General features: G+C 42.5%; 1 non-coding gene across 1 annotated transcript; it reads right to left on the bottom strand.

Annotated features, from left to right (window-relative positions):
• Positions 1-2,167: 2,167 nt before the first annotated feature.
• On the bottom strand, positions 2,168-2,289 carry LOC123618982 (small nucleolar RNA SNORA26). The gene has a single exon (XR_006727478.2). It is a non-coding gene; the product is annotated as a small nucleolar RNA SNORA26 (small nucleolar RNA).
• Positions 2,290-12,801: the final 10,512 nt, after the last annotated feature.

Genomic DNA, 12,801 nt, shown 5'->3' with positions numbered 1-12,801 from the left:
TTTTAGTGGGGTTAGTCCCTTCATTTCCCTGCTTGTAACTTGTCACGAAGTTTCACAGGCAAGGAGCTGGGGAGACTGCTGTGGGGAGACCTGGCTTAGAAGTTGGGAGGTAAGAGATCTGTGAACAAAAACACAGATAACGAGGATAAAGGAGTATAAAAGAACAAATCCCAACACATAGCCCCATCTCTCCCTGCACCAGCCTTCATTCTCAAGAATAGGTCCCTCCAAATAAACCATGCTTCACTCATTCAACCTAGATTGTTGACATGTTCTTTCAAACAGTTCAGGTGATACTGTGTCTTTTCCTGAATTATTCACATACAAGCAGCATCGTATGCCAATGACGGCACACTGTGTTCCTTGTTGGGCAGCCCACATAGCCAGGAGACGATGTTGGAGCACAGATGTGAAACGGCCGACCCAATTGGTGTGCTTTCGAGGTCTGCAGGGTGGCAGTGAATACTTGTTTCATTACTTTGGAAATGTTCAGAATTGCTTCTTCTAGGTCAGAAGTCCTCAAATTTGGAAAGAGTGTCTTTATTGAATTAGAATTGTAATGCATGGGCAGATTGCCTATGATGTCTTATTGGGTGCATCTATGTGGAGCCCAGGTTTGTAGCATTTAATGTGGGGTACCTGGTGGGGGAAGGTGTCAGGTATCCAAGTCCACATCGCCCTGACCATTTAGGTGGGAACTCTTTATATATCTTATTGCCACATAAACAGACCAGAGACAAGGTAACAGACAAGGGCAGAGTGGAGACTGTGACTTGCCAGGTTGGAGTTCAGTGGCCGTGGTGGCCTTTGTCATTGGTTCTGTTGGCATCTGTACATCTCAGTTTCCCACGTGCCTCTGTCAGGCTGTAAGAGCAAAATAGGTTGCGAAGACCAGCAGTCTGCTTTGGCAGCTATCAAGATAGGCATTGTTCCCAGACCAGGTCATGCCAGAATTTTGGTCTACACATGTGTAGCCTTGGGTATCGGGCAGACCAACCAGGGGAACAGCTGAGCTATTCCAGGTCACATCTGGGTGGCGTGCAAACCAGGAATACTGTCCAGTGCCTAGGCAAACATCTGTATTATTATAATCAGCCTTGGACTCATTTATAACATCTGTGGAGGGTTTGAAGGTGCCATCTGTGGAATCAAACCAGTGTTTGATTACAGTATTGTTTTGGTATGTTGCCTAGGAGGGGTCCAGTGCCGTTTCTATTTTCAATGCAAAGAGAAAAATTCCCCTCCAGCAGCCTCACCTGCGTGAAGGATAGACCTTGAGCTTCCATGGGAGTGCCCCAGTGCCAAACCACCCTGCCATATATAGGAGGCAGGGTGCCTTTCCTACAGCCACTGTCCGGAATGGGTTTACCAGGTGCTTGCACTGGCATGAATGAAAACTAGTTTGGGTTTGTGTGTGTTGTTTAGATGCTGACATAACCAGCAATCAGACTGATGAGTTAAGGTGGCCAGGGTTTGGAAGATTGGTGGGGGCTGAGCTAAAATTGTTGAGAAAGCAGAAAAAGTTGGCTAGAACAACACAATTTGAAAGGGAGCCCATAGTGGAGGAGCAGAGGGAGGGCTGGTGAAGGCAAGCAACCTCCAGCTAATCTTTCTATAATTGTAACAGGAGGGGTTCTGTTTAAATTTCTAGGTTCAGAGACTTTTCCAGGTCAGGGAGAGGAAAGGTTTCTAGGGGACATAAATGGAGACAAAATTCCTGATGTGAGATCTTGGGTAAAGCTGTCTGTTTCATGGCATCGCCTGCTTCTGGAGCCTGAGTAAGCACTGAAAATCCTCAATTTGAGGTCACTGATAGGGATGGGTTTCTAATTGTCCTGGGGGGTGATGATCTGGATCTAGCTTGGTGTCTCCTGTGAATCCAAGAGGACTTTTATTCTAATGAGAGTGTAGATGTAAGTTAGTGGTCCTTCCTAAGGCCTCTCCCAGAGAGGTGGCACTGTATGTTTTCTTCGAAAAATGTTGACGTATACTCATCTCCTGGAAGAAAGGGATGGTAAGGCCTGTCAGTGAAGACCATGCTTCAGTGACAAATATTAACACTGGTACCATCAATGCCAAGGTTAGATTTGAATTCATCACTTGTGCTCTGAGCTGTGTAAAAATGTCACAAAGGTGCTTAAAATGAAAGGAAATTTTCTTCTGGTTCAGCTGTGACTCCAGACAGGATCCAAAGAGGAGTTCTACAATCTCTTCTCTGGGTTTTATGGAGACTTACTTTACCCTTCTGTGTTAGCCTCTTAAGGCACTGCGTCAGCCTTAAAAGGGCAGAGGAAAGGGCGATCTGGGTTTTTCACAAGGTTCTCTACGATTTCCTGAACTCCTCTCCCGTCAGTACACCTGGAGCTCAGCAGTTCCTTTAAAGAGTCCAAAAACCCACTAGAAGCAGCTGTTCTGCTTGTGAACATCCGTTTCCTTTGTTAAAGGAGAGCCGGATTCCGGCCTTTGCTCCAAGCACGTGCCTAGAAACGCTCTGGTGGCCATTGGCCACGTACTCGGGACCGAGTCATTTCACGTCACTCAAGGACGGACATACCTGCGCTTAGAACTCAGGCCGCTGCACCGCAGACGTCGGAGACAAATTCCCAGGCCCAGAGTGGGTCCGAGACCCGCTCTTACTGCCGCAGCCGGGGTCGGGCCCCGAACCCGCTACAAAGTAGCGGCGGCTGCGCCCTGGGGAAGCAAAGCACAAACTTGTTACCGCGCGGGTCCTGCTCTCCGGGAAGCCTCCGAGCGGCTCCGAGCAGCGTGTGTGCCTCGCGCAGCTCCGGGACGAGCACAATCGCCCGCCCCACCCGGGCCGCCGAGGGCTGCTCTACCCCTGCGTTCTGGCCGCCGGGAGCAGCGGAGCTCCGGGCGGGCAAAGCTCGAAGGCATCCAGCCTTACTCGGGCCCCTCAGACCCGTCAGGGGCCCACCCCGCCGGGAGAGACAGAGAGAGCCGAAATCGGAGTAACACTCATAGCCCAACTCGCTGGGACAAAGAGACCCCGGCCCGCAGAGACCGGGCAGGCGGGGTGGGACCGGGAGGATGGCAGCGGGGCGGGCAGCCAATCCCAGGGAAGGTTGGGGAGGGGCGGGGCAGGAGGAGGGCTTCGGGGCGGGGCTGGAGGTGGGCGGGGGGCAGACAGCCAATCCCCAGGAAGTTTGGGGCAGGGCGGGGAGGGGCGGGGAGGGGCGGGGAGGGGCGGGCCCCTTCTGACTTGCTGCGGCGGGAGAACTAGCTGACCGTACCTGGAGCCTCAGGGTGTCAGCGCGGGAACCGGATTTATCTGGTGCCTCCCCAGGCCTTGACTCCTGTGGATGTGGTTCTCCCAGGCCAACGCTCCTTCCACGGCTCTCCTAGCGAGGCCATAGCCCTTATCCTCTCCTCAGGCCAGCGCCTGGCCCAGGGCTCCAGGTCACACAGCCCCCTAGAACGCTGAGCGGCTCTTGCCTGGGCCACATTTTCATTCTTTTTGAGTGCCTACAATGTGCCGTGCACCTTTCTATTCCTCAAAAGACCGAAACAAAGGCCTTTAACATTCTAGTGCAAAACAAAAAAGTCAACATGTAAATATAAAATATCTTAATGATAAGTGATAAGGAGAAAAACCTGTACATTTATTAAAACGTAGAAAACTAAAGATAGAAAAGTCTTTTCTGTGAACAAATGTCCCTTCTGACACTAAGAAACAAAGAAGCAAAACTCATCATGACTGGGGTTATAGCGTTGGAAACTACATTTCACTGCAGAAATGACTAAATATGATGACAGGCTCTTTACCAGGAGGGCTGTCTGAGTGGTGGCCTGCGCACCTGAGTAGGGTCTGTTTGGATTCATATTTGGTAATGCAGAGACCAAGATGGACAAGGCCATCTCCCGGGGGTGCGTACACATGGTCTACAGTCCTGGTGGCAGTCACTAGTGAGAGGATACTCATGAAGGAGGCTATCTATCATGGGGATGGGACAGTGGTCTTCAAACAGGTTCCCAGCCCCTCGTCTCCCAGCCCCTGAATCAGTCTGCAGTCTGCTTTATCCTTCCTGGCCGTCTGCGCGCTGAGGGGACACTTCCCCCGAAGCAGCACCACTCTGGCTGCTCTGGTCTGGGCTCTGGTTGCACTGACCTCCTCAGCCCTCCCCGGGCCATTCTTTATTTTTTGTTTCCTGCCTCTTCGATGACTTTTTCTCTCTCTTTTACGCTTCAGTCTGGATCAAGAAATGGGTGTGACCACTACTCATATTGCCCTTTGCTAATGTTGATTCACCACCCCATTTGTAACTAGGTTTATTTCATTGATACCTCTTTTCCTCCCTCTCCCTTTTAAATTAATTTTACATTTTCTTTCCCCCCAAGCAATTTTTACCTTCTAAAATACATATGTTTTCACAGTATAGTTGAATGAGGCCAGGGGTGCAGGGAACTCAGTGATTGTGAAATAAAGTGGAGAGAGAGAAATACTCAGTCTTTGGAAGCAATTGCCTCATGCTGGGATGTATTCGTTCATTTATAGAATCCATATGTATTGAGAACTACCATATACCAAGCACTGTGGTAGACCTGGAGGTAAATAGCTGGCAACAAAACATGAGCCTTGCCCTTGTGGAGCTTTTAGTCTAGTGGGTAAAACAGACATTAATACAAGAATCATATTTTTAAAATGTGAAATTACCACTTAAAGGCTAAGATAGAGGCCAAAGACTCAGCTGTGAGGTTAAGAAAGGGATGATTAAGTAGAAAATTGAAGATGAATTTATGAGGCAAAGGAAAGGAACTTGGGGGTTTAGTTCCAGGTAGAGGGAAGAGCATGTGCAGAGTGTGAGCTCCAGGAAAGAGGTCAGTGCATTCATGAAAATACTGTGAGTTCTGCACAGAAAGCCAGGGGATGAGTGTGGAAAGAGATTCAGGACGTGGTATGATACATACTGGGCTGGTGGGTAGGGGGCTAGTGTGGGTTACCGGGAGATGCTGGGTGGCTGCCAGAACATCCCAGACCTTGCAGACCATGTAAAAATTGCCCATACATGGTACTTATTAAAAATGTGCTGTACTAGATTAACAATGAGGACATATACTGCATAGCACAGGGAACTATATTCGATTTCTTATAATAAGATATAATGGAAAAGAAGCTGAAAAAAAATATATGTATATATACGTATAACTGAATCACTTTGCTGTACACCTGAAACTAACATTATAAATCAACTACATTTCAATAAAAAATAAAAATAAAAATTGTGTTGTATACATACATGTCAGTAAAAATTTGATGTTGGCAAGGTGTTCAGCCCAGCATGTTAAAGATAATAAGAGCTAGCTTTTATTGCACACTTAACTATGTGCTCTGAACTCCTTGAACTGCTCTAACAGATTATCTTATTTAATCCTTTCAGCTACCTGCTGTGTACAGTAGGCACGATAAAGTTTCTCATTTTGCACCAGAGAATCCACATATTGCTGATGTTTTCTGAGAGCGGTTCTACTCCCAGTTGAACAGTTTAGATGGCTGGTGAACATATTAGGAATTGTAAGCACATCCAAACAGTGTAGCAGCTAGTGCGTCAAGTTCCTCCCCAACGCTTGTACACACACACAAACTCAGGGAAGGAAACTGAAATCAGCTGCAATGGCCAGATGGTGGACACAGGATGGCAGCATGGAATTCTCAATTTCTGTAACTTTGAAGGTGTTTTCCTTAAAAGTGCTTGTGGGATTTCAATTAGAACTCTGAAAAAAACCCCAGAATTATGTTGACAGCCATATCAGAAGTTGCATGTTAACCAGCTGAACCTAAACAATAGTACTTGCTGTCCTGTAGCATTTGATGACATTGGATTTGAAATATGGCTTTTCCTTTAAAAAATTCTTTTAAATGATTTCATGTTATCCATTTTGCTTAGCAGTCAATGTACTCTATGAAAGTACTATATAAATTATACTTGGTTGGTCAATTAAACTAATTAGTCTAAGATATTTATTTGAAAGTATGGCAAAAATGGACTGTTTAATTCAGTTAAAGCACATTGAGTGAAGAGACAGACTTGCGTCTTCTGTAGCACAGTTTTAGAGAGACTGCTTCAGCTGAGTCCTGTTCTATATCAGAAATGGAGCACAAAGCCCTCCGGGTTCTATTTCTGGCTCTACTGCAGGCTTTGCTATTATACCCAGAGCAAGATGGAACCTGTTACTTTTTTTCCATCAGCAAAATGTAGGCAATGCTTTTAGCCTTTTTCACAGAAGTGGCAGGATTAATGAGAGCTACAAGTGACCTTGACCTGTTTTGTAACTGCAAATGCATTTTTATTGTCATATTTTCATGAAAAATGAAAATCGGCTGATTTTTCTTCCTGATGAGTATGTATTAAGCTAAATTTTTAAAGTCTGGAATATGTCCTTTATCAGCTGCTCTTTAAAATTCCAGTTTCTAAATTTAAACAAAAAGAGAGTAAATCTTTCAAGTGATAATCAAAACAGTAGGAAGGCAGTGAAAGGTTTGCCTTGTAAATTGAGCTCCATTTGTTTTTTCAAAACTCTTATTTTTCTGGAAGGATGGTCTCACTTCTATTCATGCACTTAATTGGGCAACAGGCCCTGATTGAGCACCGACTCTGTGTTGGGCTCGGGACTACGCGCCTGGGATACAAAGATGATCCAAACATAGTCCTGGCTCTCCAAGAATTCATGGATGATGGCTGTACAGTAAGTGATGTGGTCGAGGTAGCACCAGGCACTGTGGAGTCAGAAATGAGACATCAAACCCAGCCCAGGGAGAGTTCTAGGAGGAAGGCATCCTTCCTCAGGTTGCCGTGTCCCAGAAAAGATGGAGGTGGATGACACGGAGGTGTAGGTGGAATTAAGAATTTTGAACCAGACCCAGATCCAGACCAAAAGGCTTTGTGAAGCTAACCTTGTGCTCTATGAGGAATAGTGAGACACGGGATCTGGAGAGGAAGGAAAGGAAAGTTCTGCAGACATTACAGAAAATATCAGGTGTTTAGACTTAGGGGCTTAGAAGCAGCGCTCACCCCCCTTTGTGATGGGACCGTCCTTGTTGGCACCTTTTAAAAATCAGAGTTAGAGAATCAGGGCAAAGGGATAAAAAAGGGTCCATTCACTAAAATTCACTTATAATAAATACATCAGGGAAAAATTGTGTGTGTGGTATTTTTACTGCTATTTTAGAGGAGGTTTATGGTTTCCCAACAAGGTTCATTTATTATAAGCATATGCTTGTATAGACACGTTGCGGAAGGAGCCTGATTGACATTAATCCCTAAGGTGTTGATGGGGAGGTTTTTTTTGTTTGGTTGTCTTTGAAGTGAAGATCAGAGGTGATTCTTCCTCACCCACAAGACTTTGATGTTTTCTTGCCCTCCTGCTCACAGCCAGGATATAAACACCAACAGACACTGGCAACATCCACAATCACTTTATGACTAGGTGAGAAATTTGTTAAGGAAAATATAATTTGTTACTGCTCAATGTGGCTTTGAAATGTCTCTGGGCACCCTGGAGGAAAGCTAGTTCCAGAACAGAAGCATTAACTTCCATTAACAAACAAAGTCTATGTAAAAAAAAATGGTTTAACTGACTGCAAATGAATGTACCAAAATGGCAAAAAAAAAAAAAAAAAAAAAAGAAAAGAAAAAGAAAAACCAAAGGACTTGCTTTAGTACAATTGGTGCAGGAGCATATCAGGATGTGAGTCTGATTGCTGGGAATGGTGGGCAGAGACTGAGGCTTTGGGGCTGGACATGCTCAGCTTGGAATGTTGGCTCTGTTATTTACAAGCTGTGTGCCCTCAAAGAAATTACATCTAATAACATCGCAGTTTCCTCAGTTTCCACAGAGGCAATAATATTAGTGTTACGATCAACTGCAATGGCATAGTTAAGGTGCCTAATATATAAGTACATGCTCAAAATGGTAGATGTATTGATCTTGAGCAAAATAGTCATTTCACAAAATATTAACTCTGAAGTCTCAAATGATATGACATGAATTTTAAATGTACTAAATGTCCCAAATGCCCTACCTTGCCCAGCTCTTCCTGGTGTGATGTTGACTTATATGTTTCATCGTGGCCATGGAAGGCCAGATGCCAGACAGGACTTGTCAAAAGTATGAATGAAACCTGGTAGAAAACCTGAGGTCTAATTTATTCACACATATAACTACAATGACATCTATGATTTCTGGATATTTCTAGCTCTCTCTTACAAATATTATCAAAGACATCTATGATTTCTGTATATTTCTGGCTCTCTCTTACAAATATTATCCTCTCCTTAATTTATAACCTGATATGCATGGAAGAAGGTAGACATAGTGCTTTAATCAACAGAATGATCCTCCAATCTCTGATTGTCCTACTGGCCTTAAAAGCTTCAGGAGAAAAGAAAAGGAGATTGAAAAGGGAAGGAAACCCCTGCCTGGCCCATCAGAACAACAAAATTCAGCCATGTGTCCATCCATTACCACGTTTTAAGCAGAGGGCACACTGTTTAAGCAGACAACTACCCTCCTAGAGTTTGTAAGCTATGATTCACAGGGATGGCTGAATTCCTAGCCAGTTTTCCCTCACATCAGAGCAAAAGAAGAACACTCCATACCAAATAAATGCTTATTCTAGAAAATTTGGAAAATACACAAGTAAATTAAGAAAATGATGATCATCTTTAATCTGTTTCCTAGAGCTCATCACCATGAACATTTTGGTGTATTTCCTTAAGGTCTTCTTTGTTTGTGTCTAACAACAGTGAAATAATGCAGTACATAATTTTGTGTCTTGTTTTATTGTTTAACATTATATCATAAGCAATTTCCTATGCTATTAAAATTCTTAAAAAATGACTTTCATGTAGTTACTTGATGTTCCATTCTGTGGATCTATTAAATTAATTTTTGCTAAACATTTAGACCATTTATTCCTTATTTTTTGCTTTTAATTAATGCAAAAGTAACATCTTTAAACAAAAAGATTGTACCCAAATCTCCTTAGGGTTTTTCCTTAGACTTCTAGAAGTGTAATTTCTAGGTCAATGGACAGAAAAGTTTTGTGGCTTGTGCCAAATTGCTTTCCAGAATAGAAAAGATTCCATTCTAGAACACCTGGAAAAATTAAAAAAATACTTCAGCTCAATGTTTGATGTCATGCATATCAATCACAGCGCCATAGCTGGCTGAACGAAGGTGTCTTCTTATAGGTCAATGTTTGGACACAAGCTTTTTAGATGATAGGTTTTGAGAGGATGACTCTGAATGAGCCATGCTGAAAACAATGGACCTTTTTTGGCTGTTTTTCTCTTTTCTTTCCCTTTTCTTACAGCTCACCTTCCTCATTTCTTTTCCTATTCATTTTACTCAGAGCATTTCAAACCCTCCACTCCTACTCCATGACTCCACTTGTGCTGGTAACCCCTGGTAACAACCTGGTGTGTGTCCTTGCATGACTTTCCTCAGGCTCACATAATCAGACACACATGTATGCACACACAGTCACGCATGCACACATAGTCTTATTATTACATAGAAATGCTATCTCATTATATTCACTTCCACATAAAAGGAAGTAGTGTCTCTGGTGGTGAGTTGAGCCGTGGTTTTCTGGGAATCATTCCTAGAGGTCCAGCTTAGAGCCAGTTACTCTAGCTCTTTCCATAGTAACTCCAGCATTAAGTTCCTTTCTAATTAAAACAACTAGAGTGGTGCCTCTTTTCTGCACCTGAACACTGACCTTATTCAAATACTCTCCCCCCAAATCCCATGATTAATATATGTCATTGCTCTTTAAAATTCTTCCATTATGATGGGTATTAAGTGATATCTCTGTGTTGTGTAATTTTGGATATGAGTCTAAGCATATTTTTTTCTTTATCTTTGCCATTGATGTGAATTGCATATTCATATCTTCTGCCTATTTTATTTTGGGTTGTCTCCCTTTTTCTTACCCATCTTTAAGAGATCTTAGTATTTTAAATTGGAAGTCTTTGTCCTTATTAACAGTAATTCTCACCCTCAATCCCCAAATGTCTTGCTTTATAAATGGACTTTGTTTCCTGGATATAGTCAGGGCATTTGATATACAGTAATAATTCCTAACCCCTGATCACAAGGGCTGGAAAGAGAAAAAAAAAACAACCACATTTCACAGACTCTCTTTCAGCTAGGAATGTGATGTGAATTAGGCTGCACCAATGAGATGCACTCATGCAAGATCTGGAAGATAGAGGTGCTATTTTTGCTGGAAAGCAAGTTAGAGAGACATGAATATTTGTGGTCCCACTTTGCATTCCACTGTCTGATCACCAGCTTCCTGATCATGATTGTCGAGGAGGCAGGAGTAGTAGCAGCAACAGCTTTCTGACACTGAGATTGTAACTGTCAATGTGCCCTTGAAATCCATCATACAGTGGCAGCCACCTTACTCTCACTGGCCCTCTCAATACCTTCGTAAACACCTAATTCCCTATATTAAATGCCTCTCTTCTTGAAATACATTTAGGTGGTTATGTTTCCTGCACTGTTTTCCGACTCTTACACTTTAAGATATTTTTTACCCTGAAAAGTGTAATATTTTTATAGAGTCAATATGTCTACTATTTTTATTTTATAGTTGATGAGATTCCTGACTTGGTTAAGAAACATCCATGACCCCAGATTACACAGTGTCTCCTAGATTATCATTTAAGATGCTTATGATTTAGTTTTTACATTTAAATTTTTTGTTCTATAAGATAAGGGTCAGTTTTTACTTTTTCAGGTGGTGTTATGGATTGAATCGTGTCCACCTCAAAGGTGTATGCTGAAGCCCTAAACCCCCTCCAATGCAACTGCCTTTGGAAACAGGGCCTTGGAAAGAGGTCGTTAAGATTAAATCAGGTCATAAGCGTGGAGCTTTATCCAACATAACTGGTGTGCTTATAAAAATAGAAAAAAGTACCAGGGATTTGTGTACACAGAGAGAAGGCCATGTGAAAACCCAGCGAAAAGATGACCATCTGCCAGCCAAGGGGAGAGGCCTTGGGACAAGTCAGAGATGCCAGCACCTTGATCTTGAACTTCTAGCCTCCAGAACTGTGAGAAAATAAATTTCTGTTGTTTAAGCCACCTGGCAGTTTGTCACCACAGCCTTAGCAAACTAGCACAGGTGGACAGACAGCTGTATCAACGTTATTTATGACTTAATTACTTTGCCCTCATTGAATTGAAATACCACTTTATCATGAATAAATTTTATACATATAAAGAGACTAACTTATGGATTCTCTAGTCTCTTCTTCTCTTCCATTCATCACTATGCCCATACCATACTGATTAGATTGTATTCATGGTACATTCTGATATTTGATAAGGCAAGTCCCCTCTCTCTGTTCTTCTTTCTTCCTCCACCCCCATGGGTTACTCCTTGAAAAACAGCATTTTCTCAGAGTGATACATGTACACAGTTGGAAAAACCAAATAGTACAATAAAGCTTGTAACTAAATGAGGAGTCCCTCTCTGGTCCTTAGTGATATGCTTATAAATATTTAACAACTGACTTTCTGGGGGAAAAAAAGGCTTTGATTTATAGTGTCTTCTGTTTCAGTGATGTAAATACTCCCACCATGACTGACTTCAAGGTCCCAGTGTGACATTGCTGAGCAGGGCACTGGGGACAGATGTGCCCAGCTGGCATCTCAAGCCAGAACAAGTCAACTCTAGCATACCTCTGCCCACTCCTGAGTTTCTTTTCTAAAGCTCGTTTTAGCTGTTTTTCTGATACTTACATCCACACCTTTAAATGGTGTGCTTACATGACTATTTCACACATTTTAGGCATTATCAATTGGTATCTTGTGATGGATGATCAGATACCATCAAATACCTTTTCTCTCCCCAGGCTCTCCCTTCCCCTCCCAGTAAAATTCTACCACAATTTTTGTTGAAATGAATACTCAATGTTCATTTTATTGTAGTTAGCTACTTATATACCCAATTACATGCCTAATTCTAATGTGATTCTTATGATTATATGCTACTTAGTAAGCCAAGTAATTTACCATGATAAAATTTCCTTTATTATGTATTTTTAAAAACTGTTTTTTCCTGATTGCTATGTTTCCCAAGTCTCTAATCTTTTTCTCCCAAACTCTCCAAGAGGAAACCCTGTGGTAAAGCTGGGAGATTCAAAGGCTGTCATTCGGGGAGCATTTGCCCCACTCTGCTTGCTGCTGCTGCCATTTGAGGCTATGAGGAAAACCATCTGTTTCTATTATTATTCTGAGTAGAAAAAATCAAAACTTATTTCAGAGGAGAATTGACAACTCCCCAACACATAGCTGTGGGATGTAACTTTGCTTTACTAGTGCCGTCAAGGAAGACCCCCAAGCTCAGAATTGATACTATGCTGGTCACAGTTTGCAAATCCCTCCTAGCCTGTGGCCAAGACAACTGCAAAGCCCCTCTAGAGGAAAGCACCCACCTCTCAACTCAGGCCACTCGCCGCTTCCCCCAAGATCAAGTGCAGACCAATAGAGGCTCACAATAAAACATTACCCAGCACAAAAAAAAAAAAAAAAAAAGATTCACTGAGAATGAAAGTCAGCAAAAACACTAACAAAAAAAGGAGATTTCTGAGGATTTAAGACATTGGAATTATTAGCTACAGAACATAAACAATGCATAAATGTTTGAAAATTTAAAAAATGAAAGTAAGGATTAAGAAAGGAATAGAAAATTTAAAAAGAAATTTAATGTAAGTGCCATTTCCTGTGTGGAAAATAAACTTGTTTGAGGAAGAATCAAATAGAACTTTT

Source organism: Camelus bactrianus, chromosome 2 (assembly GCF_048773025.1).
Source record: "Camelus bactrianus isolate YW-2024 breed Bactrian camel chromosome 2, ASM4877302v1, whole genome shotgun sequence".
NCBI classification, from domain to species: Eukaryota; Metazoa; Chordata; class Mammalia; order Artiodactyla; family Camelidae; genus Camelus; species Camelus bactrianus.
This window is presented reverse-complemented; position numbering and strand designations above follow the sequence as displayed.